This window comes from Protopterus annectens, chromosome 6.part0 (genome assembly GCF_019279795.1).
Source record: "Protopterus annectens isolate FY-2018-M chromosome 6.part0, PAN1.0, whole genome shotgun sequence".
Lineage (NCBI taxonomy): Eukaryota > Metazoa > Chordata > Ceratodontiformes > Protopteridae > Protopterus > Protopterus annectens.
Genome location: NC_056737.1, coordinates 789723555 through 789748427, shown reverse-complemented (window position 1 = coordinate 789748427; position 24873 = coordinate 789723555). Strand labels below are relative to the sequence as shown.

At 38.7% G+C, this 24873-nt stretch overlaps 1 protein-coding gene across 2 annotated transcripts in view; it reads left to right on the top strand.

Annotated features, from left to right (window-relative positions):
* Positions 1-24873, top strand: part of RTN1 (reticulon 1) — a 1542311-nt gene that overhangs the window by 1101141 nt on the left and 416297 nt on the right. The window lies entirely within an intron of this gene.

The window sequence follows — 24873 nt, the reverse complement described above, 5'->3', positions numbered from 1 at the left end:
CCCAATTAGCTGACACACACACTTTGAGATAAGAGTTTATACAACCACACAGAAACTTCTGGGGAAGGCTGGCACAGGTTCTACAGCTGTGCCCCTTTTCCAGACTATACTGTAGTATACTTGCCACCACCCAGCTCATATTTATCAGCTACCCAAAGGCCATTAAAAGGGTGTCCAATTACTGTGCAATATTATTATCCAATTAGTAAATGTGACTAATCAGTCAAAGCTTATTTGGAGTGACCTGGACAGTAAACTCTATAAATATGCAATGTACTCTAGAGCTTAACGTATCTCTACACAAACCAGCCACAGTTAAAAGGTTTTAAAATATTTAATAAATAATTAAAACCACAAGACAATACTTTCTACTACACAGATAGTGCTAGTCAAGAGTTCAGAGATCACACAGAAATACTTAAAATAAATCAGTAGCACAGGTCTGACATCACAGAAGAACACTTAGTCTAATATTTCTAGCTTCTAGCTATCTACAAGAAAACACCCTTCTAAAATAACTTGCTTACATAGAGCATAAGGCAGTACTGAGTTGGATGTCCAAGACAAAAATTCTCAATAATCTCTGGTTCTCACTGTTTAAATTGAAACTGCAGTTCTGATAAAACATTACATAATTTCACACTTTCCTGGTGTTCTCAGGCTGACAGAAACTGCATTTACATTATTTTACACATAGAGCAAGTAAGAACATTCCACATGTAAATTCTGGTCATTAACTTTAGCCTTAAAACAATAGGCAGGAAGCCTTCATCTAGCCCGACCAAAGCCAAATTGTAAACATCAAACGCAGTTATGAAATAATTTTAATTTCAAAGGACCAGCAAGAAATGCTTGACTTAGCTTTCTTTACAGCAGAGGGCAATGTTACCACATTGTTTTAAGTTCAGCATTTCACAGTATTTACAAATGATAGAATTATGTACCAAATTCTATATTTGACTAGGCTGGCAGCCTTCACTCATCTCTACCAGTCTTCACAAGGGAATCCGCAAATCTTTGTCCTGGTAATGGTTAGATATTTGGATGATTCTATTAGCGCATATGATCTTGTAGTATAACTGAAAGTCTGGTAAACTTAACCCTCCTTTGTCTTTCGGGTATATTAGTCTTTGATAGCTAATTCTAACCGCTTTAGGATACCAGATAAATTTAGCAAGTTCCTTACTAATTTTGAGGAATAGATTATTAGGAATGGTAGTGAAAGATGCATTAAAGTGATATAGTAATTTTGGTAGGATATTCATTTTGATGATTGTTGTTTTGGGCAGCATGGGCAGTTTCAACTGTTGCCATCTGTGTAAGTCCTGTGTAATACCTGACCATGTTTTGAGTACGTTATTGTGGAAGAATGACAGTGGTCATAGGATATCCCTAGATATTTGAAGGAATAGACGGTATTGAAAGGGGAGTTGGGGAAATAACTTTCCTTATGGTTTAGGGGGTTGATAGGAAAAATATGGGATTTATTTTGATTGATTTTACAGTTGGAGATAGATGAGAAGGTATTTATTGATGAAGCTATCTTTTTCAGATCTGTGTTTGGATGTTCAAAATAGATATTAGGGTCATCCGCAAATGCAGATAAAGTTATTTGAGTGTTAGGTATTCTAAGGATTGAGTGAAAGTTTTTTTTGTGAGATGTAAAGAAAAAGGGGCTCTATATATAGATTAAAAAGAAGAGGGGAAAGTGGGCATCATTGCCTTGTTCCATTGGAGATTTTTATAGGGTTCAAAGATTTTTTATTGATATAGAGGTATGTATGGGAGCTATTGTATAATATTTTACTCTGGTTGATGAAATCTTTAGGGATACTTAAGAGAGATAAAGTTGCAAATAAAAAAACTCCAGTTAACCCTATCAAAGGCTTTACATGCATCTAATGTCAATGCATATATTGGGTTTCTATCTTGTTTGGTGAGATGCATCATATATTTTAAAGTCATCGTGTTATCCCAAGTGTGTCTATTACACATGAAACCAGGCTGTTCAGGGGATAATAAAGAGGGCATCACTTTTTTAAACCTTTCTGCCAGCAGCGAAGATAATATTTTAATATCAACGTTGATTAGGAACATTGGTCTGTAGTTGTGGGGGTTAGATTTATCCATGTTATTTTTTGGGAATAAAGATTGTTTTGGAGTTGTTTAGATAAAGGAAATGAAGTTATAGAGTTTGAGAAGGATAGGTACCAGTTTTTGGTTAAAAGTTTTATAAAAATCTGGGATGTAACCATCTGGGCCCTGGTGCTTTACCTAGTTTTAATTTACCAATGGTATCTGAAATTTCCTCCTGATTGATTGGAGCTACGAGAAGAAACTTTTGGTCTTCATTTAGTTTGAGGAATATAAGTTTATCAAGGAATTTTTCAATTTCGAGAATGGGAATTTGGTGATCATTTTTTTCCATAAATCTCTGTATAAACTGTTGAAATAGTTCTATGATTTGTAGGTCGGTTTTGAATACTTTGTCTTGATAATGAAGTAGCATTATCCTAGAGGCCTCCTGTTTATTTTCTATTATTCTTGTTAGAGCTTTAGATGGGACTTGCACCCATTCATAGTATCTAGCTATGAATCTTAGTTTCTGCAAGATTGATGTAGATTGAATAATTATTTTTGCCTTTTCATTATTAGTTGTTCTAAGTTAGGGTTTTGATTCTCTTGGTATTTCTTATCTAGTTCTTTAAGTTCAAAAACTAAGCTGTTTTCCTTTTCTTTCCTTACTTTCTTAAAGTAGGAAGCTTTCCGAAAAAGTATTCCTCTAAGCATCGCTTTATATGCAGCCCATTGGATATCATAAGGGATGTGTGTGTTGTCAAGGTTTACCTCAAATTCCATTAGGGTTTCTAAGATCTCTTGGGCTACTTCAGATTTATATAGTAAATTGTTGTTCAGGGACCAGTTACATGTTTTTGACCTACTTGCTGGATTTTTGTAAAATTTATTTTTAAGTTTATTTTTGAATGATCTGATAAGAATCTAGGTTCCACTGAGTATTCTATTTCCCAGTTTATTAGCCCTTCTGATATTAAGAAAAAGTCCAGATGTGACCAAGAGTTATGGCATTTGGAATAATATGTGTATATATTGCTTTTTTGTATATCATCTCCAAAAGAAATAGGTTCAATAATACCAAAATCTGAAATGAGTTCAGCCAATGTAAGTGACGCTTGCAGGTTATGTGAGTTTGAGTCGCTGGTGCGGTCCAAGCAAGGATCTATAACTGTGTCCCCCCCCCCCATATGTGGTAGTAATTTGGGAATTTGACTAATATATTATAAATTTTTATAATGAAATCCTGCTGTCTTATGCGAGGGCTGTATATGTTTAGGAAGAGGGTAGGTTTGTCGAGTGAATTGTTAAGTGCTGTGAAATAGCACCATCTACCTCTAGGTCAGCTTCGTATTCTATGATTGGGTCTTGGAAGGATTTTTTTAATTATGGTTGCCCCACCCTTAGAGTTAGAGCTATCCCCAGATGCAGTAATGTTTTTTATCCAGTTTCTATTTGTCTCACACTGCCAATCATCTTTAACCATATGTTTCTTGTATGAAACAGATATTTGCCTCCAATTTCAGTAGGAGTTGCATCAGTTATTTTTTTCTTATTTTTGACAGGTAAGCCTCTCACGTTCCACATTCTATTAGTTCTAGAAGAAGACTTTTAATGTAAGCATTTGTACTGGTATATCTATATTTTGTTTGCTAAGTCTATTGGCCCAAGGGTTATTCTGTATGCATATGTTTAGATCTTTTATCAAATTTGCAGCACTTGGCTGTTTCAAATCTGTACCTGTGCCTATCCACCTATCCACTACATTTGAAAGAGAGTAAGGGAGGATGATTAGAAAGTAAGCTAATCTTGTAAAGTAATTATCTAATGTAGGAGTGTAACCTGTAACCATTAACAAACATAACTGTTTTAAATCACAAATATATTTACAACTAATATACACATCTGTCCTAACCCCAATATTTGCCATCTAATACCCTTCTTAGGAAATCCACTTCACTCCTGATTAGATATGACATCAACTGAAGATAGAGAATAATTAAGCCGTTTTTCACACTTTGGATAATGAGAGCTGAGCTGGTACAAAAAGCTGTTCGACCCATTATGAGTTACTTGAAGCCAAGCGGAACCCAGAAAGCATCAGCTCAACAAGGGAGAGGATAACATTCTGGAATCCAAGTATAAAGTCGCTCTTTGAAGTTGGAGTTAGGGAGTGGTCTCATGGATTGGTTTTCTCCCATATTTATATACTGACTACTGAGTAGACTAGAAAAAACTAACTTTTCTTATGAACAGAGTAAAATGCAAAATGTAACCAGTCTGAAGCTGCAAATTATTTCTAACTGTCGCCCCTTAGGCTTTGTTGAGGTTCTAAAAGCTTCAGCATGCTACAAAAATGGCAAAGCCATTCAGTGCTAGTATTCTATTTGTCTAACAAAAAATATATTGTACGAAAGTTACAAGTAAACTAGGCAGTTTTGATCCGTCATACCAGGTTTATCCAGGCAAAATAACTGTATTACAACTTTATTATGGTTAGCCTGCTTTAGATACTATAGATGAGGATATGTTGATCATACAAATGAGATCTAGTTGAAAGCTATCTTTACTTAATGATTTTCATTAAGTTGTCCCAAGGTATGAGGGCGGAGGAGTCTTGCCTCACTAAGAAACTAGGGGCTACCTTATCTGCTTGACTCTTTGGTGACTGTAATGAGAAAAGATACTACCAATATGAGCTTTGAAAACAGTAATAAGTAGAAAGCAGAAAGTGATCCCACTGTAAATTAACTCAAGCAACTGTAGGCACGATAGTAACAGTCCCCTATACTGATTGGCACCCCATACCTTAAAATTAAATATTAAAAACAACATTTAGATCAATATGCTATAGACGGGAAGCCGTGTACAAGTTGAACACATATCAGAGGGAGTTTTTACAACCTAAAAGACCTCCTTCTGTCATCACAGTGGGAACAGTTCAGTGCAGATATATGGAGCAATGCATAAGCTTTTTCTCGTATAGCTTCTATCGTTATCCTGGCTCAGGCAAAAAGGAAGCTATCTAGAAAAAAGTCAAGCAGGTTCATGTGCCTTAACAGTACCTTGACAGAAATTAGGCCATCAGGTAGTTTTGAGAGCAGAATAAATAACAATATATAAAGGAGACTATAACTCATGTTCTTTTGCATAAATCACAGCAGAAAGCCTCCAGTTTGACTCTATTCATTCCGGAGTACATCCACGCAGCAGTAATATGTACAGTTTGCCTTCACATTAAACTGAGTAGAAGCAGATTGTAACCGAAGGTCGAACAGTTTACTTGGATACTTAGATTATTTAGTAAACAGTATGTAAGTTCATAATATGCACTAACTCACAATGTTCAGTCCAATTCACAGCTTGGGAGGAAATTAATTAAGTGGATAGTAGACAATCCAAGCAGTTTAGCTCTCCCAGGCAATTCTTTTTACTAATAATATTGGAATTTAGTCAATGGTGTGCAAACAAATTTCACATGGGTCCACCCTTTTCAACTATGTCAGCCAGATAGCATCCAAAATGCTTAGTCAGGCGAGTTAAGCAAGGAAGCATAGGGAATGAAATGCAAATTATATAAGCTTGGATAATTTACCTTAGTTATGGTGTGAGGGTGGTGACATACTATTACTAAGTTTATTTCCTTGTCTTCAGAGTGAGTTTGATTTCACTGGTATCACATAGATTGAAGGGAGTAACCCTTGAGACAGCTCAAGAATTTGTTAATCTTAAGGACTCCTGCTGCCTAACATGTCATAGAGTTTTTTGTTCCTAGGTATCATCTCCCAACTCATGTGCACATTTCCAGTTATTTAAATCAAGTTTTAACCTGTCCGGGAAGAATTATAACAACAGTCGGGAGAAAGAGAACTTGATAACTCTGTCAACTAGATTACACTGAGGATTTATCTTGGCATTTTAAAGATTCAGGATTTGGGCGCTTTACCAAAGCATTTAATGAAAGCTAATTTTGCATCCTTAGGTGAGTCTACAGTGTATTTTACTTCATTGTTAAAGAAAGTTAATGAGCTTGGGAACCACATCTGGAATTTAATTTTGCTCTTGATGACTTCTGCACAAAATGGTGAGAGATTTTGGCGCCTTTCTTTGATTTTCAACGAAAGATCCTGTGATAGTGAAATTGTGTGGCCATTCCATTTAAATTGTTTCTGGCTTTTATTCACTGAAAGTATTTTTTGCACATCTTGGAAATTTAGGAGTTTGACGTAAATTAGCCTTGGACTAACAGAGTTTTGATTTTTATATAGTGCATGGTAGGCCCTTTCAATTATGATCTCACTGGCATTCTCATTAGGGTGCAGTACGGTAATAAATATTTGTTTAGCCACTGGCACAAGCTGATTATGCTCATACTTCTCTGGAAGACCCCTAATGAGAATATTGTTTAGTCTTCTCCTCGCTTCCAAGTCTAGGAGTTTCTGTTTGATATCTGTAAGTGTGGAGTTTTTGGTGCTCGGTTCTTCTTTTAGTAATTCCAGTTGGTGTCCATTAGCTTGCATTTTTGCTTTGATTAGATCCATGCATGCTGCAATTTGATTAACTGTGCTTCCAAACTTAGAAAGTTTTTTTTTTTGGATTTGATAGTTCCTGTTGTTGCTTTGATATTTTCTGCCTTTGTGATATAAACTCTTTTTCGGGAGAGGCTAGTGCAGATAGTTTGGTTTTTGAGGTCTGGGTTTCCATGCTTTCCAATTCTTTACACATTTTGTTTTACTTCCAACTTGTGATTACTATCCTCTGTCAGAACTGCTGATGCCCTTAGGCCCATAGTTTACACATGGTGGAGAGTTCCCTGAGAAATCCAAAGAGGATTTAGGCAGTTTTTCTGGTGAAATTGCAGTGATGCCTCTCAAACAGGTCAGAAATGGGATATGTGCTGTTACTTCTCTCTGAATTTGCACTTCTTTTCTACATTTACAATCTTTAAGGTGGTGTTGCTGTTAGTTGGTTAGACGCTTCATGGAGAGGGTGTTTACTAGACATCCACCATCTTGGACTGATAATTGGGCTTAAAATAGTGTAAATCAAAAAACAAAAAGGCCAGCAAACTGTGGTATATAAATGCTTTTATTACAGCATATATGAGGAGAGCAGTAACAAACAAACTGGTTTCGGCTCAAAAAATTAGATAGCCTTGATCAGTGTCAATGAAAAAACACAATGAAATTCAGTGCCCTTTTATACTATAAGCTAGAAACAAAATTAAAGCTCATTGCTTGTTCATAGATTTTCATTTAGACCCGGTGGGAATAAATCACCCAGCTTAATGATCCACTTCTTTTCTTTTGTATTTAATGTAGAGTGCCATCCTATTTCCCACAATCCTGTCTATGATAATAAATCTAAAGCTTGCATTCTTGTGTGCCACTGAATGCTTATATAAAGCATTACTTGTTTTTTGGTCCTAATATCACTGCAGTGTTCAGATATGTGTAATCTCAAGGGTCTTGAAGTTTACCCAATATAAAAGGTTGACCAGGTACATATCGCAAGATAAATCACCCAAACAGTTCCACAATTAGCATAAAACCTGATATCATAAACAATGCCTGTGTTCCTGTTGGTGAATTGTTTGGACTTTGTCAACCTTTGACAATGTGTACAGTGACAAGGGACACAACCAAAAAGTAAATCACCTGTCAGAGTTCTTTGGATGGGATCCTGAGTGTATCTGGATCCATGTTTAAAATGATTAAAATGTGATCCAAGAATCTTCCCCCTTCAGAAGGAGAAAAGACATCTGTCCTTAAGAAACTCCGATAATTTTTTTGTCTGCTAAAAGAATATTCCAGTGTCTTTGAACACTATCCAGTAACATGTTGGTATTTCTCCCATAAGTGGCTACAAAACAAATATTTGAGTCACTCTCCTGTTTTTTATCCTTGTACTTCAATAGGTCCTTCCTGTCTAGTGTTGAGACCCAGTTGCTGGCATTCATTTGAAGAAGTTGAGATTTGGGTATGTTCTTTGTAATGTGTGGAGGATAGAAAGTGGATGCATGTAGTAGGGAATTATACTGTGGGTACTTGAGATAAACCTCTGTATATAGAGTATGATCAGTGTTTCTGATAACTAGCACATCCAAAAAAGTTATGTTTGGGGCTTCATAGTTGACTGTAAATTGTATTCTCCACTTATTGCTTTTTAAGTATTCCACAAACTCCTTAAGATATTCAAAGTCAGCTCTCCAGACCATCCAGTAGTCGTCCAGATAACACCTCCATATGTCAATGTATTCTAAGTATATATTATGGCTTGTATCATAAATAAGATATTCTTCTAAGAAGGCCATGAAAGGATCAGCATAAATGGGGGCAAAAGATGCCCCCATAGCTGTACCCTGAACCTGCCAATAGCATTTGTTTTGATAGTAGAAAACATTTTTGGTCGGAACATGTTCTGCTAGACAGATCAAAAAGGTGTTGAACCCTGGTGGATAAAGTTCAGATCTATATAGCCAATATTCAAGGGCCTGTAACCCAGCCCAGTATCAGTATACAAATCAGATACATCCAGAGTGCATAACAACCAACCTGGTTCCAATTGCATATCTGAGATTATTTGTAAAAATTCAGTACTGTCTTGGACCCTGGGCCAAACCCATTTGAGTAGAGGCTGTAAATGTTTCGTCAAATACTGAGAGAATGATTCCAAAATAGAGCCCTTCCCTGAGACAATGGGTCTTCCCGGTGGATGATTAACATCTTTGAAAAATGTATTTTATGTATGTGCTGCTCCTATGTTGTGCTGGAATTTGCTGGACTGGACTTAAAGTCTTCTTAAGACACAAAGTCTTGCTAGCTGTTTACTGCTGAATCAGAGACGAGTTTTGCATGACTGCAACTGTAGTCTGTTTAAAGCACCAAGCCTTCCAAATTGCATACTGATAAAGAAATATATTTTGCAGCTACTATTTCACTACAAGCACAGTTATAAATAAATGACTTATTTTTATAATAAACGACATGTACTCTTCTGTCAGTTTGTAGCATATATTTACAAAGTTTTTCTTCATTACAAATATGGATGATGCCTTTCCATTTTTCCAGTTACCTCGAAACCCAAGTTTCTACATAATACCTCTCACATAGCTGAATTAATACAGTTCTTATATACAGTTCTAGTCATGCACATAGATTTTGTTTATTCCTCTTGGTATCTTTTTTGGCCTTCTATGGGAAATCATGTAATGTCTGTTTTTAGACTTTTCTGTTGTCCTTTTGTGATTTATTTGTAAGCTCTTCTGCTAATGTGAGAATGCACATAATCAGAAGCCTGAAAGGAAACATCTGTTCTGCTGAGGCACGTTTTGAGTTAAACTGTTCTGCAAACATGAGAAAGGCATGTAATACTTGCTTTCAAAAATTGCTTTTTAGGGTTTTTTCTGATGCTGTGAAGAAGAGAATCCTGTCTGTTATACATATAGTATGAAAGCCCATTTTACTTTGCTAAACTCTATACATATTATGACAATTGGGGAGAGGTGGGCAAAGGCTGCCAGCCTAGTCAAATAGAATTTGATATATAATTCTGGCATTTGTAAATAAATGTAAAATACAGGCTTGTTTTCTTGAGTGTAAAAGAATATTGTGAAATGTGGAACTGCAAAATATGTGACAACATTGCACTGTACTAGCCCAGTGAAGCATGTTGTGACCCTTTCATATTAGAATTCAGCTCCAGTGCATCTGGATGAAGGTTTCATGTCCATTGTTTTAAGGCTAAAGTTTATGACCAGAATTTAGATGTGGAATGTGCTTTATTGCTCTAGTTTCTGCTAGAGTGTATATGTATTGTAAGTTTCTGAGCAGGTGTTAGATTGCTAAATAATACAGTTTGTGGCCTGAGAACTCAGACCAGGTGTTAAGATGATGCAATATGAATACTGGGAAAACTTAACTGTCAAAAATGATGTAATTTGGGAGGGCCTTAGAGATATGTTTGTTAGTAATGTTTAAATACTATTTCTCACAAGAGACTGAGAGCATTTTGATCTTGGATATCTAACTCATACTCTGTCTATGCTCACATGTAAGTTTTAGCACTGTGATTTCTTGTAGGAATAGCTAAAGCTAGTAAAGATTAATTAGGTATTTTTCTTTGAACTCATACCTGTCCTACTGTATTATTTTAAGTTTATGTGTGATCTCTGAACTCTTAGATATCTCTGTGGTGTAGTAGTTTTATCTTCTGTTTTAATTATTTATTATTAAATATTTTTAAAAACTTCTACCTGTGGCTGGTTTGTGTAGAGATAAGCTGTAGAGTACATTGCATATTTATAGAGGTTATTGTAATAGGCCACTCTAAAGTAAGCCTTGACTGTTAGTCATACTACCATTGGATTATAATATTGCACAGTAATAATTGGACACCCTTTTAAGGGCCTTTTAGTAGCTGATATTATTAGCTGGTTGGTGGCAGGGGTTACTACCGTATGGCCTGGGTAAAGGGGCACAGCTGGAGAATCTGTGTCAGACTTTCCCAGGGGTGTCTGTGAAGTTGTATAAAGTGTGTGTGTTTTGTGTCAGCTACTTGGCAGGGACATGAAGCACTGGTTGGACAGAGAGGGTACTGAAGTTTCTAGCTTGCCCAGCTAGGCTGAGACCTGGACCCTATAGCTGTGCCCGTGGGGAGTCTTATTGGGGACATGGTGAGCAAAGGAGCAACCAGCCCCAGACTGACTGTGATCTCTGTGTGCACTTAAGGGAAACTGTACTTTACTGTGTGTATTAGTTATCCTTTTCTCTTCTATGAGACGACCTCCCTGGTGTTAGTGGTGAGAATTGAGGCTCCTTCATTGCTGGGCCAGGGCATGGTCGTCACAATTGTTTGGCAGTGGTGGGATCTACTTCACATACTAATTGGCTTGTTGTGGTGCAGGTAGAACAAATTCCTGTAGCTTATATACAGTGATCTCTAAAAGTGTTTTGTACTCTAAAACAGCCATGCAGTGTATACGCAGAGTTCAGATCACAATTGTTTTATTTCTTTTGTTAGCTTAGTGTTAGTCAGGGTGAGCAGGCAGCTTGTCAGCAGAAGAGTATGGATAGCTGACAAGGAACCAGAGCCAGCTGGCTGTGATGTGCCAGGCTAGGGGACTGGTGCATGGAAACCTGACTAAAGCAGACCTGATTGCAGCCTTGTTTACAGCTGCATCAGAAAACAGCTGCCTGGAAGACAATCAGACTGACAGTGGAGATACAATATCCTCGGAGAATGGACAGCTCAACCTTTCTGCAGTGGACTTAAAAATCCATCTGGAGCTAAAGAGACTTGAGTTGGAGGCCAGGCATATGGAACTAGAAACAGCCGAGAAAATGAGTGGTTTACAAGCTGAGGAAAATGAATGGCAGAGGAAGCATGAGAGGGAAATGCTGACTCTTCACTAGAGTCATGGAGGTAATGGGGAAGGGAGTAACCGGACCCCAGAAGCACAAAAGGTCAGTAAATTTCTTCCACAGTTTAAAGGGGGGTAATTTTGATAGCTTCATTCATATGTTTGAGAGTGTATGTAAACAGTATGAAGTTGACCAAGGGCTCTGGGTACGGTTCCTGACCCCCTTACTCCATGGTAAAGCTGTAACTTCTTTAGCAAAAATGCATGACACTGACTGTTTTAATTATACTGCTGTAAAAGGACACTTGTTAATGTTTTAAGCTAACACTTGAAATGTATAGGGAAAAGTTTTGTGAGCATAGACGAAAGGCAGATGAAAATGTATGTGAATATGTTGCTGAACTGAGCACTTATTTTCATAGCTGGGTGAGTGGATGTCAGGTCACCACTTTTGAAGGGCTGGCAGACCTTTTGGTAAGGGAACAAGCCCTAGCACTTTGCCTGAGGACATGAGGATTTGGTAAGCTGATAAACAGTGGTGTGCTATTTCAGAGGAGTTGGGGAAGAAGGGAGACATATACCTAGCAAGCAGGGCAGCCCTGCATAGGAAAGGGAACCCCAGTACTGCTCATGGGTCTAAATGAACCCATGGTGGGCAGCACAGACTGCCACAACAGAATCTGCCAGTAGCAGGGGAAGCCACTAGTCCAGGACCTAGGGTGAAATTTCTGAATGCAACCAGTGGGGCCATGTGGCATACATGTGTCCATGGAGGCAAGGTGGGGAACCAAAGGTGAGGGAGCCAGTAAGTGGGAAAGACAAAATGCCAACAGTAGGTTGTCTTGAGACAACAGGGGTATGGAACTACCATCCTGCAGATGTCCTGAGCGAGAAGGATTTGGATGAGGCAGTACTATGTACCTATGCAGTTACATGCAGTTAGGCTAGGAGACAAACATGTGGGTCTGGTAGCCTGAGGGAGACCCAGATAGATTGCATACTTGCAACCAGGACTGCTGAGGTGGTTATTTCAGGGAGTGAGCTACGCTGTAGCAATGAGACTGAATGGGAGAGACAGCTGCTTGTGGGTACTGATGTTCCCTTGGACAGGGTAATTGCAAAGTTAGAGGTGAGTAGTAGTACCCAGGCTGACAGTGAGGCACCACTGTCATAGGATGCCAGACTTCCTGTGGAAGGGGAGCTGGGAAGGGTTACAAGGAGAAACTTGAGACAGGCTCAGCTCTCGGACCCTACATTGCAAGGCCTGAGGCAGGTAGCTAGGGAGGCATTTGATTCTCAAGGGAAGGGGGAATCTGTATACTGGAACAAAGGGTTACTGTACAGAGAGTGGACCCCTGAGAGAGGGCTAGAAGGTGAGAGCATACAGCAGTTAGTAGGGGCTACAGCTTACCGTCTGGTGCTTCTAGCCATAGCGCATGATATTCCCTTCGCAGGTCATATGGGCATAAAACATACAAAGAGGCGTATTATGCAAAACTTCTATTAGCCTGGAATTTCCAGAGATGTAACAGGGTACTGCAGGACCTGTGAGCAGTGCCAAAATGTAGGCAAGGCAGAAGACAAAGTGAGAGCTCCTATGATGCCTTTGCCTGTGATTGAGGAGCCATTTCAGAGGGTAGCTATGGATATTGTGGGTCCTCTGAGTACCCCAGGTTCCATAGGGAAAACGTATATCCTAGTGATTGCAGATTATGCTACACCATACCCTGAGGCAGTGGCTTTGTCCTCCATTGAGGCCGAGAAGGTGAGTAATGCTTTGCTAGAGATTTTCAGCAGGGTAGGTTTCCCAAAGGAAATACTGTCTGAAAGAGGTGCCAGTTTTATGCCAGACCTGCTGGCATGTCTGTGGAAGTATTGTGGGGTGAAGCACATGAAGACTACCCCCTACCATGCCCAGACTAATGGTTTTGAGACTGCCTTCCAATCTGTCTGCAAATATACAGAGCTGAGTATATTTTTTTGGTTTTAGGATTTGATAATTGCTGCTTAGATCTCTGTTGAAACTATTGTCTCCTTGTTCTGTGAGACTGCTGTCCAATATGTCTGCAAATATACAGAGCTGAGTATATTTTTTTGGTTTTAGAGTTTGTACTGTTACTTTTTGCTTAGATATCTGTTGAAACTGTTTTCCCCACCCCACCCCTATTTTCTGCCATGTCTTCAGTTGGTATAACTGGTGTTTACAGCTTGTGTGTTATCTAACTCAAGGATTACTTGCATAAAATTAGACCTGTTAGTAACAGCCTGCATTTAATTGCTGGAACATGTGCTCTGAGAGACTGCCTTCCAATCTATATGCACATATACAGAGCCGAGTATATTTTTTTGGCTTTAGAGTTTTTTAATTGCTGCGTAGATCTCTGTTGAAACCACTGTCTCCCTGTTCTGAGAGACTGCTTTCCAATCTACCTACAAATATACAGAGCTGAGTAAATTATTTTGGTTTTAGAGTTTGTACTGTTAATGTTTGCTTAGATCTCTGTTGAAACTGTTTTCCCCACCCACCTCTATTTTCTGCCATGTCTTCAGTTGGTATAACTGTTTTTTACAGCTTCTGTTATCTAACTCAAGGATTACTTGCATAAAATTAGACCTGTTAGTAACAGCCTGCATTTAATTGCTGGAACATGTGTTCTGAGAGACTGCTTTCCAATCTATATGCAAATATACAGAGCTGAGTATATTTTTTTGGCTTTAGAGTTTTTTAATTGTTGCGTAGATCTCTGTTGAAACTACTATCTCCCTGTTCTCAGAGACTGCTTTCCAATCTATCTACAAATATACAGAGCTGAGTAAATTATTTTGGTTTTAGAGTTTGTACTGTTAATGTTTGCTTAGATCTCTGTTGAAACTGTTGTTTCCCTGTTCTGAGAGACTGCTTTCCAATATACCATTTTCTGCCATGTCTTTAGTTGGTATAACTGTTTTTTACAGCTTGTGTGTTATGTAACTCAAGGATTACTTGCATAAAATTAGACCTGTTAGTAACAGCCTGCATTTAATTGCTGGAACCTGTGTTCTGAGAGACTGCCTTCCAATCTATCTGCACATATACTTAGCTGCGTATATTTTTTTGGTTATAGAGTTTTTTAATTGTTGCGTAGATCTCTGTTGAAACTACTGTCTCCCTGTTCTGAGAGACTGCTTTCCAATCTATCTACAAATATACAGAGCTGAGTATATATTTTTTTGGTTTTAGAGTTTGTACTGTTAATTGTTCCTTAGATCTCTGTTGAAACATTTTTCCCCACCCCCCTATTTTCTGCTGTGTCCTCAGTTGGTATAACTGTTTTTTACAGATTGTGTGTTATCTAACTCAAGGATCACTTGCATAAAATTAGACCTGTTAGTAACAGCCTGCATTTAACTGCTGGAACCTGTGTTCTGAGAGACTGCCTTCCAATCTGTCTGCACATATACAGAGCTGAGTATATTTTTTTGGTTATAGAGTTTTTAATTGTTGTGTAGATCTCTGTTGAAACTACTGTCTCCATGTTCTGAGAGACTGCTTTCCAATCTATCTACAAATATACAGAGCTGAATAAATTATTTTGGTTTTAGTGTTTGTACTGTTAATTGTTGCTTAGATCTCTATTGAAACTGTTTTCCCCACCCATCCCCCATTTTCTGCCATGTTTTCAGTTGGTATAACTGTTTTTTTACAGCTTGTGTGTTATCTAACTTGAGGATCACTTGCATAAAATTAGACCTGTTAGTAACAGCCTGCATTTAATTGCTGGAACCTGTGTTCTGAGAGTCTGCCTTCCAATCTATTTGCAAATATACAGAGCTGAGAATATTTTTTTTTGGTTTTAGAGTTTGTACTGTTAATTGTTGCTTAGATCTCTTTTGAAACTGTTTTCCCCACACCCCCCCTCCTATTTTCTGCAGTGTCTTCAGTTGGTATAACTGTTTTTTACAGCTTGTGCGTTATCTAACTCAAGGATCACTTGCATAAAATTAGACCTGTTAGTAACAGCCTGCATTTAATTGCTGGAACCTGTGTTCTGAGTGATTACCTTCCACTCTATATGCAAATATACAGAGCTGGGTATATTTTGTTTGGTTTTAGAGTTTGTTAATTGTTGCTTAGATCTCTGTTGAAACTATTTTCTCCCTGTTCTGAAAGACTGCTTTCCAATCTATCTGCAAATATACAGAGCTGAGTACATTTTTTGGTTTTAGAGTTTGTACTGTTAATTCTTGCAAAGATCTCTGTTGAAACAGTTTCCCCCCTATTTTCTGCTGTGTCTTCAGTTGGTATAACTGTTTTTTACATCTTGTGTGTTATCTAACTCAAGGATCACTTGCATAAAATTAGACCTGTTAGTAACAGCCTGCATTTAATTGTGGGATCCTGTGTTCTGAGAGACTGCCTTCCAATTTATCTGCAAATATACAGAGCTGAGTATATATTTTTTTGTTTTAGAGTTTGCTAATTGTTGCTTAGATCCCTGTTGAAACTGTTGTCTCCCTGTTCTGAGAGACTGCTTTCTAATATATCTGCAAATATACATAGCGGAGTATATTTTTTCTGGTTTTAGAGTTTGTACTGTTAATTGTTGCTTATATCTCTGTTGAAACTGCCCCCCCCCCCCATTTTCGACCGTGTCTTCAGTTGGTATAGCTGTTTTTTAAAGCTTGTGTGTTATCTAACTCAAGGATCACTTGCATAAAGTTAGACATGCTAGTAACAGCCTGCATTTAATTGCAGAAACCTGTGTTCTGAGAGACTGCCTTCCAATCTATCTGCAAATATACAGAGCTGAGTATATTTTTTTTGGTTTTAGAGTTTGTTAATTGTTAATTAGATCTCTGTTGAAACTATTGTCTCACTGTTCTGAGAGACTGCTTTCCAGTCTATCTGCAAATATACAGAGCTGAGTATATTTTTTTGGTTTTAGAGTTTGTACTATTAATTGTTGCTTAGATCTCTGTTGAAACTGTTTTCCCCACCCCCACCCCTATTCTCTGCCTTGTCTTCAGTTGGTATAACTGTTTTTTACAGCTTGTGTGTTATCTAACTCAAGGATCACTTGCATAAAATTAGACCTGTTAGTAACAGCCTGCATTTAATTGCTGGAACCTGTGTTCTGAGACTTCCTTCCAATCCATCTGCAAATATACAGAGCCAAGTATATATTTTTTGGTTTTAGAGTTTGTTAATTGTTGCTTAGATCTCTCTTGAAACTATTGTCTCCCTGTTCTGAGAGACTGCTTTCCAATCAATCTGCAAATATACGGAGCTGAGTATATATTTTTGGTTTTAGAGTTTCTACTGTTAATTCTTGCTAAGATCTCTGTTGAAACTGTTCCCCCCCTATTTTCTGCCGTGTCTTCAGTTGGTATTATTGGTTTTTACAGCTTGTGTGTTATCTAACTCAAGGATCACATGCATAAAATTAGACCTGTTAGTAACAGCCTGCATTTAATTGCTGGAACCTGTGTTCTGAGAGACTGCCTTCCAATCTATCTGCAAATATAGAGCTGAGTATATCTTTTTGGTTTTAGCGTTTGTTAATTGTTGTATAAATCTCTGTTGAAACTACTATCTCCATGTTCTGAGAGACTGCTTTCCAGTCTATCTGCAAATATACTGAGCTGAGTATATTTTTTTGGTTTTAGAGTTTGTACTGTTAATTGTTGCTTAGATCTCTGTTGAAACTGTTTTCCCAACCCCCCTATTTTCTGCCATGTCTTCAGTTGGTATAATTGTTTTTATAGCTTGTGTAATATCTAACTCAAAGATCACTTGCATAAAATTCGACCTTTTATTAACAGCCTGCATTTAATTGCTGGAACCTGTGTTCTGAGAAATTGCCTTCCAATCTATCTGCAAATATACAGAGCTGAGTATATTTTTTGGTTTTAGAGTTTGTTAATTGTTGCATAAATCTCTGTTGAAACTACTATCTCCATGTTCTGAGAGACTGCTTTCCAGTCTATCTGCAAATATACAGAGCTGAGTAAATTTTTTTGGTTTTAGAGTTTGTACTGTTAAATTTTGCTTGGATCTCTATTGAAATTGTTTCCCCAACCCCCACCCCCATTTTTTGCCGTGTCTTCGGTTGATATAACAGTTTTTAACAGCTTGTGTGTTATCTAACTCAAGGATCACTTGCATAAATTTAGACCTGTTAGTAACAGCCTGCATTTAATTGCTGGAACCTGTGTTCTGAGAGACTGCCTTCAAATCTATCTGCAAATATACAGAGCTGAGTATATTTTTTTTTGTTTTAGAGTTTACTAATTGTTGCTTAGATCTCTATTGAAAGTATTGTCTCCCTGTTCTGAGAGACTGCTTTCAAATCTTTCTGCAAATATCTGGAACTGAGTAATTTTTTTTGGTTTTAGAGTTTATGCTCTTAATTCTTGCTAAGATTTCTGTTGAAACTCCCCCCCATCTATTTTCTGCTGTGTCTTCAGTTGGTATAACTGGTTTTTACAGCTTGTGTGTTATCTAACTCAAGGATCACTTGCATAAAATTAGACCTGTTAGTAACAGCCAGCATTTAGCGGTTAGCATTGCTACCTCACAGCAAGAGGTTCTCCGGTTCGATTCTTGGCTGGGGTGCCTTCTGTGCAGAGTCTGTATGTCCTCACTGTGGTCGCATGGGTTTCCTCCGGGTGCTCTGGTTTCCTCCCACATCCCAAAAACATGCTGTAAGTGGATTGGACACTCTAAATTGGCCTTAGGTGTGAGTGTGTGCGTGTGTGTGCCTTCTGTGGAAGGTTGGGCACCGGACTGGCAACTCAACACCGTAAAACTCCACTGCCAATCATGAGCGGACAGGTGATCCACTGTGGCAACCCGTAACCGGGAAAAAGCTGAAAGAAGAAGAAGAAGAAGTAACAGCCTGCATTTTAATTGCTGGAACCTGTGTTCTGAGAGACTGCCTTTCAATCTATCTGCAAATATACAGAGCTGAGTATATATTTTTTGGTTTTAGAGTTTGTTAATTGTTGCTTAGATCTCTGTTGAAACTATTGTCTCCCTTTTCTAAGAGACTACTTTCCAATCTATCTGCAAATATACAGAGCTGAGCATATTTTTTTTTGTTTTTTTGTTTTTAGAGTTTGTACTGTTAATTGTTGCTTTGATCTCTATTGAAATTATTTTCCCCACCCCACCCCCTCCTATTTTCTGCTGTGTCTTCAGTTGATATAACTGTTTTTTACAGCTTGTGTGTTATCTAACTCAAGGATCACTTGCATAAAATTAGACCTGTTAGTAACAGCCTGCATTTAATTGCTGGAACCTGTGTTCTGAGAGGCTGCCTTTCAATCTATCTGCAAATATACACCGCTGAGTATATTTGCTTGGTTTTAGAGTTCAATTGTTGCTTAGATCTCTGTTGAAACTGTTGTCTCCCTTTTCTGAGGGACTGCTTTCCAGTCTATCTGCAAATATACAGAGCTGAGTATATATTTTTTGTTTTAGAGTTTGTACTGTTAATTGTTGCTTACATCTCTGTTGAAACTGTTTTCCCCACCCCACCCCCCTATTTTCTGCCGTGTCTTCAGTTGGTATAACTGGTTTTTACAGCTTGTGTGTTATCTATCTCAAGGATCACTTGCATAAATTTAGACCTGTTAGTAATAGCCTGCATTTAATTGCTGGAACCTGTGTTCTGAGAGATTGCCTTCCAATCTACCTCCAAATATACAAAGCTGAGTATATTTTTTGTTTTTAAAGTTTGTACTGTTAATTATTGCTTAGATCTCTGTTGAAACTGTTTTCCCCACCCCACCCCCATTTTCTGCCATGTCTTTAGTTGGTATAACTGTTTTTACAGCTTGTGTGTTATTTAACTCAAGGATCGCTTGCATAAAATTAGACCTGTTAGTAACAGCCTGCATTTAATTGCTGGATCCTGTGTTCGGAGAGACTGCCTTCCAATCTATCTGCAAATATAGAGAGCCGAGTATATTTTTTTGGTTTTAGAGTTTGTACTGTTAATTGTTGCTTAGATCTCTGTTGAAACTGTTTTCCCCACCCCCTATTTTCTGTCATGTCTTCAGTTGGTATTACTGTTTTTTTACAGTTATCTAGCTCAAGGATCACTTGCATAAAATTAGACCTGTTAGTAACAGCCTGCATTTAATTGCTGGAACCTCTGCTCTGAGAGACTGCCTTTCAATCTATCTGCAAATATACACCACTGAGTATATTTGCTTGGTTTTAGAGTTTAATTGTTGCTTAGATCTCTGTTGAAACTGTCTCACTTTTCTGAGAGACTGCTTTCCAGTCTATCTTCAAATATACAGAGCTGACTATATATTTTTTGTTTTAGCGCTTGTACTGTTAATTGTTGCTTACATCTCTGTTGAAACTGTTTTCCCCACCCCCCTCTATTTTCTGCCGTGTCTTCAGTTGGTATAACTGTTTTTTACAGCTTGTGTGTTATCTAGCTCAAGGATCACTTGCATAAATTTAGACCTGTTAGTAATAGCCTGCATTTAATTGCTGGAACCTGTGTTCTGAGAGACTGCCTTCCAATCTATCTGCAGATATACAGACCTGAGTATATATTTTTTGGTTTTAGAGTTTGTACTCTTAATTGTTGCTTAGATCTCTGTTGAAACTATTTTCCCCACCCCACCCCCTATTTTCTGCCGTGTTTTCAGTTGGTATAACTGTTTTTACAGCTTGTATGTTATCTAACTCAAGGATCACTTGCATAAAATTAGACCGGTTAGTAAAAGCCTGCATTTAATTGCTGGAACCTGTATTCTGAGAGACTGCATTCCAATCTATCTGCAAATATAAAGAGCTGAGTATATTTTTTTGGTTTTAGAGTTTGCTAGATCTCTATTGAAACTGTTGTCTCCTTGTTCTGAGAGACTGCTTTCCAATATATCTGCAAATGTACAGAGCTGAGTATATTTTTTGTGGTTTTAGAGTTTGTACTGTTAATTGTTGCTTAGATCTCTGTTGAAACTGTTTCCCTCCCCCCTATTTTCTGTTGTGTCTTCAGTTGGTATACCTGTTTTCGACAGCTTGTGTGTTATGTAACGCAAGGATCACTTGCATAAAATTAGATCTGTTAGATTACAGCCTGCATTTAATTGCTGGAACTTGTGTTCTGAGAGACTGCCTTCCAATCTATCTGCAAATATACAGAGCTGACTATTTTTTTTGTTTTAAAGTTTAATTGTTGCTTAGATCTCTGTTGAAACTATTGTCTCCCTGTTCTGAGAGACTGCTTTCCAATCTATATGCAAATATACAGAGCTGAGTATATTTTTTTGGTTTTAGAGTTTGTACTGTTAATTGTTGCTTAGATCTCTGTTGAATCTGTTTTCCCCACCCCACCCCCTATTTTTTGCTGTGTCTTCAGTTGGTATATGTTTTTTACAGCTTGTGTGTTATCTAACTCAAGGATCACTTGCATAAAATTAGACCTGTTAGTAACAGCCTGCATTTAATTACTGGAACCTGTGTTCTGAGAGGCTGCCTTCCAGTCTATCTGCAAATATACAGAGCTGAATATATTTTTTTGGTTTTAGAGTTTGTACTGTTAATTGTTGCTTAGATCTCTGTTGAATCTGTTTTCCCCACCCCACCCCCCTATTTTCTGCCGTGTCTTCAGTTGGTATAACTGTTTTTACAGCTTGTATGTTATCTAACTCAAGGATCACTTGCATAAAATTAGACCTGTTAATAACAGCCTGCATTTAATTGCTGGAACCTGTGTTCTGAGAGACTGCATTCCAATCTATCTTCAAATATAAAGAGCTGGGTATATTTTTTTGGTTTTTGAGTTTGCTAATTGTTGTTTAGATCTCTGTTGAAACTGTTGTCTCCCTGTTCTGAGAGACTGCTTACCAATATATCTGCAAATGTTCAGAGCTGAGTATATTTTTTGTGGGTTTGTACTGTTAATTGTTGCTTAGATCTCTGTTGAAACTGTTTCCCTCCCCCCTATTTTCTGCCATGTCTTCAGTTGGTATACCTGTTTTTTACAGCTTGTGTGTTATCTAACTCAAGGATCACTTGCATAAAATTAGACCTGTTAGTAACAGCCTGCATTTAATTACTGGAACATGTGTTCTGAAAGGCTGCCTTCCAATCTATCTGCAAATATACAGAGCTGAGTATATTTTTTTTGGTTTTAGAGTTTGTACTGTTAATTGTTGCTTAGATCTCTGTTGAAACTATTTTGTTCCAGACACCCTCCCTATTTCTGGCTTGTAGTTTACATTTGCTGGCTTTTGCAGTTGCCCACCCCACTGTAGATTTGATCTGGGACACTCCCCCAGTCCCATCTATTTACCACATTCAACTAATAAACTCTTTCTGCACTTGCTTTTAGGCGTTTTTAATTTAATTGCATTTTTTAAACTGTGTTTTGTCTAATATTGCTACATACTCGAGTGTGCTAGCTTGCAATGCATGTGAATTGCTTTTACTACTGTTTTTGCTACTTTTCTGAAAAAAAAAAGAAACTGTAAGCCTGTTTCCTCCCTTTCCTGTAACTAGTGTTCCAGATACAGATTTGCTGTCTCCAGGACTGTATGTAAGCTTCTGAGCCCCCCAAATCTTTCTGTGTTGGAGGGAAGCCTTCTAGCTTACCAGTGGGAGTGGTAAGCACTAGGTAACCTGTCTACCACATAAGGAGTGGTTCTGGCCCAGAAATTGTAGTTACTGGCCGTTTGGGCAATCTCTTCCATCTCTCTCAACTTTCTGATTTGAAAGCCTGCATTTGCACTTGTTTCTGTCCAGTAACTTGTCTACTGCAGATACAGATTCTTAGTTTTAGCACTTAAATTTGCCTATTCTTGCTCACCACTTGTTCAGAACTTGTAAGCTCTAAATAAGCTACTAATTACTATATCACTCAACCTTCCTCATTACCTAGAGAAAAAAGTTTTTGTACTTACTTTTCTCACTTTCTTAGAGAAAAACAGCTCTTGTACTCACTTTCCTCACTTATCTAGAAGAAAATAGTTTTTTATTCAGGCATGTCTAAGGGTCAGCTCCCAGTGTTCTCTCCTGTCTATCTGATGAATCTGGGCATCTTGAGGTAATGTAGAAATTGACTCATGTACACAGACAACCCTCTCCTCTTACCACCCAACACTATAACCTGTGAGAGATGCACTTATGTAGCTAAACTGAAGGTAAAGCTCTCTCCAACCAAGACTGAAGTTGACAGTCATGAGGAGAAGGTAAACATTTGCACCACAGCACACTCATCACATAGTCTTACTAAATCTACACCACAAAAATCCACATATAGTAACACAAAAACTTTCGTGGAGGCTCTCAATAATAATCTGTCTAAGCAACAGAGACCTCCAAAGCAGAAACGCAAGCAACCTCCATTCCCCAACACAACCCAAATGACACATAGCCCACAGACTCAGTGTGCCACTCAACCACAGCCAATAAGGCAAAACAACGTACCCAACACACTAGTCACAGGTGACTCTATAGTCAGGCACACTGATGTCCCACTCACCAGGCTAAACAAGGAGAAGGTTACTGTCAGCTGCCTGTCAGGTGCCAGGATCCGCCACATAACCCAGGCACTCAGGTCACTCCACAAGAAGTACAAATATGACTCTGTCGTTGTCCACGTTGGTGTGAATGACCTGAGATGTACCTCCCTGAACTACATGAAAAGAGACATGGAAGAGCTCCCCGATCTTGTAGCCCAGGCAGGTATGACTCTAGCCCTGAGTAGCTTTCTGCCATCACCCAGAATGATACCGCAGTACAAGGACAAAATGATTGACTTCAAAAATTGGCTAAGCTTCTGGTGTCATTCTAAGGGGGTACAGTATCTGTCTGCTTGGGATGACATTGTCAACAGACCACGATGCTTTGCCACAGATGGCCTGCACCTGTCGCCCCTGGGATTCCAGATACTGGGTAAGGCTCTTGCTGCCCCTATAGTGCCTTTTTTAGGCAAGGTTCAAATAACAAATTCACTACCGCAACAGGAACAGGCAAGCAAAAAATGAGGGTAATGCTACTCAATGCTAGAAGTCTAAATCTCAAAATGCACTCACTTGAGGCACTCCTTAAAATGGAGAACATCGATATCTGTGCAGTGACTGAGACCTGTTTCAAGGCTCCAGAGAGCACCCCTGCACTACCAGGCTATAACTCATACCACACTTTTGGGCCATGTAACCTGGACCGAAACACCAAAGGTGGAGGTGTGTCCACATTCATTAAGGATATCCACACCTCCAGGCTAGTTGCTCAGCATAATGCATCCGAGGTTATCCAAGTGCAACTAACTCTGGGCAAAACTGCAATCCAAATTGTAGCTTGCTACAGATCCCCCACCATGCCCTAGGATTCACACTCCTCTTTTCTTGATGTACTGGAAAATATTTGGGTTCAACCAAACACCCTAATAATGGGCGACTTCAACCACCCCACCATTATCTGGGAAAACTACTTGTGTACCAAATCCTTAGCTCTACACTTTCTGGAATTCATAAACTCCAATGCACTGGATCAACTTATCCACACCCCCACCAGGGGCAACAATATCCTAGACCTAGTCATTACCAACATGAGTGACCAGTGTTCCACACCTGAAGTCAAATCCTCGTTGGTCCGATCTGACCATAAGCTAATCACCCTTGATATCCACATCCCGCCCCCAGCCCCCATTAAGGAAACCATGGTAAAAAATTTCTCCAAAGCCAACTTCATGCTTCTTAAGACAGAAGTGGTGAGCTTCATGACACCCATGCAGATGGACAATACAGTTACAACTGCTGAATCCTACACAAATGCACTCTATAAGCACTTACACGAGTGCATGGATCGTGCTATCCCAAACAGAACCAAGACGCTATAAGTCAATCTGGTGGTCCCCTGCCATAAACAAACTGTACCAACAGAAGGAAGGAACTGTTGCAAAAGTGAGTAAAATCCCTTGAGTGGAGAAGCTCCCTGGTCAGCCTCAGTACAAAGCTGAGATCCCTTATAAAATCCTCCAAAGCTAGCTATGAAAACAAAATTGCCACTAATTCTAAGGACAACCACAAAGCATTCTATAGCTATGTCAAGAATCTCGATGGCAACACCCAGATCTGCTCTGAGTTACAGCACAATGACATGAAAATTACAGAACCAACTGATATTGCCAACATCCTGGCAGATATGTTCAGTGCTAACTTCACCCCCCCCCCTAAAGGGCCCATATCTATACAGGAAGAATGCAGAGTCCCTGTAATCACAACTACGCAGGTAAAAGCTGCACTCTCTAAAGCCAGGAACACAGCATCCGTGGGACCGGACAACATCCCAGGCTGCGTTTTACACAAACTTCAGAATGAACTGGCTCCCCACGTAAGCACCATATTCAATAATAGCCTCGCATCAGGCTTTGTGCCCACTGAATGGAGCACAGCAGCAGTTATCCCTCTCCACAAAGGGGGAGCCACCACTG